Source organism: Penaeus chinensis, chromosome 18, assembly GCF_019202785.1.
Source record: "Penaeus chinensis breed Huanghai No. 1 chromosome 18, ASM1920278v2, whole genome shotgun sequence".
Taxonomy (NCBI): domain Eukaryota; kingdom Metazoa; phylum Arthropoda; class Malacostraca; order Decapoda; family Penaeidae; genus Penaeus; species Penaeus chinensis.
The window spans coordinates 23,141,961-23,144,999 of record NC_061836.1 but is presented as its reverse complement, the minus strand read 5'-3'; positions in this window follow the sequence as shown (position 1 = coordinate 23,144,999).

Genomic DNA, 3,039 nt, shown 5'->3' with positions numbered 1-3,039 from the left:
ATATATATATATATATATATATATGTGTGTGTGTGTGTGTGTGTGTATAACAATGAGGCTAATATGGGCGTTACTAGCAGTAAGGAAATGTTAATGTCAATTTATACTGATGTTATACAGGTAAGGGAAAGGATAAAATAAATGATAGTGACTGCGCCTCGAGGTGTTAATGATTGCTACTGCTATGTATGTTTACCATTAAAATATCCCGTTTTCTTTATAGCGCAAGATATTTTTCTGGGGAACTACAATATTTTTACCGAATACACACGTTATCTAAAAGGAGCGGCAACTAGTTTCCGTTACATAGACACACACACACACTCATACACATACACATACATACATACATACATATATATGTATATATATAAATATAAATATATATATATATATATATATATATATATATATATATATATATAAATCTATGTGCATCTATATAAAAAATATGTACACACACACACACACACACACACACACACACACACACACACACTAGTAACCATCCTTATTCACTGGAGCAACATGTACTGATGGGCCATTTCGCTGATTTCAGGATTTTTATGCTACATACTACTGGGCTTATTTCGTCGTTCATATCTTTCCACAAACATTCCACAGGATTTGAATCTGGACTGTTTTCAAGCCAATTATCCAAATGGATTTTAACATTTTGGACTGTGTGGTATGGAGCTCCATCTGGCGTAAAAATATAGTCATTATCTGGTAGACACTCACGAAGCTGGTGAGAAGACGTCTATCAATTATGCCACGATATTCGACTTGATTTTGATTACCTTTTACATTCTCAAATCTTCCAATATACATGGCTAATATGACAGACCACACAATCACCTTGGCAGGAAATTTTATTTGTGCCTTCTGGCAGTCGGGGAGGTCCTTCTCTAAGATGTTTCATCGACCAAATTACCATCTGCCTCACCAGAAAAACAAACCTGCAAATACAAAATAACAATTAAAAGTTACGAGATGACTGGAACATTCAAATGAAATCCACTTGAACTCCAATATCAAGCATGACACTTTTCTGATCTAGCTTTTGAACCAAACATGAACATCACATTAGATGTAATATTATGTAACATTTTTATTTTCCATGTATACATATGTTTTTCACTACATTATGAATTTACACAGTCAAAAGGAAGATTTAAGTAATATTTCCCTGTGAGCCTTTGCCCGGGCCTGTTGTTTCTTCCTCATGGTTAGTCTTAGCACCTTAGTTGGCCTGCGTGCATTTAACTTTTTTTTTGACTGAAGAGGGCTTATACTCGATGCGATAGTTGCTCCATTCATTAGCCAGCTGCTTGGATGACTTTGCCGCGGTGGGGGGGGGGGGGGAGACTGGTGACCCCTCCAGTATGGAGGGGTCACTAGTGAGGGATGAGACAAAATGGCTTCCTGGTGCACCAAGGCCTATGAGAGGGGATGGTGCACCCACTCCCCTGGTTCATTCCATCTTGGACCAAGGGGAACTCTCCCACATGTGTCTTCCGTTCGTGGCATCCTGTATTATTAGAAAGAAGGCCTGGAGGTTGAGCGATGATGCACGCTGCGCCTTGTTGTTGGCAGATTTTAAGCCCCAACTAAACTAATAAAATTCAAATAAAATTCTTGTTGGACTCCATAGTGGGTGAGGGGTGGGGGGGAGGGGGGAGGAAAGGAATAATAATAATTTGTATGCTTACTACAAATTTACAAAGAACCATTTCTCTCCCTGATGACCTATGTAATCCCCCGGCCAATCCCTCTGGAGCATCACATGTCACTCTGGAACCTTTCCATTTTACAAAGGGCCAGAATGGGAATCAGAATACTTCCCGAGCTCCCAGAGCAGGTAAAAAAGAGAAAAGTTATCCTCAGTCCATTAAAATGTTCTATTGACACCACCTTAAAATTCTTTAATTCCTCCAACAGTTTCTCCCCAGAATACCTAATCTGGTGTCGGGGAAAAGTTATTTCCCTAGCACAGATTGAGTTTTTTTTTGTTTGTTTTTTCGAGAACATGAGACTTGAGCCACAGGAATGTCACATATTGGCACGCAGGCGGTCACTCTCATATGGTGACGAAATGACTATTAGGCTACCATCTCGCTGTGGGGTGATGCGAGGATTACGTTGACATACCTCAACTATTTTGTGATGTACTTAAAAAATATCAAGATCCATGACTGACACGCCATCAGTGACCTTTTACTACAAGGTATTTATTATAAAAGATACTTTATGATTGACCAGGTAAGATTTCCTTAACACAACCGCCCCGGGTTTATGTTCTGCCCCCTGTATTTTTTTTTTTTGTAAATGTTACAGATGGCTCCACATGTGCCCAGCCGGCAAGGAATCTATCAGTGACCGATCATGATTTCCCTATTCCTTGAATTGGCGGGAAAATGTCTTTTTCTTTCTAATACAGTTGATATCGATATTGTTATTATTGTTATTGATGTTATGATTATTGATTTGTTATTAAAATCTCGATAACATTTAAGACAATGAAAAAATGCAAAAGAACCTCTCCAAAAGTCGAGGAAAAGGGTAAACAGGTGAGATAGGTAGGACTAATAACCGACTCCTTAGTGACTAAGCACTTGTAGAGTCACCTGTGTAAATATAATAAATAAACTTGTATTACAGTGGGCATGTGTGTGTGTGTGTGTGATTAGGTATATATTCATATATATAGATTTATAATGAACATGTATATACATATATATATATATATGCATAATTAACCCATTTCCCCCGGATTTATGTTCTGTCCCCTGTAGTTATTTTTGAATGATGTTACATCCAGATGGCTCCACATGTGCTCAGCCGGCAAGGGGTCTATCAGTAGCTTAAGTGACCGATCCTGATTTCCCCATTCCTTGAATTGGCGAGAAAATGTGTTTTTCTTTTTAATACAGTTGACGTCGATACTGTTATTATTGTCATTGATGTTATGATTATTAAAGACCGCTTCCTTGGCCTTCCGATCAGCTCTCTCATTTCCACTGATACTAACATGCGCTG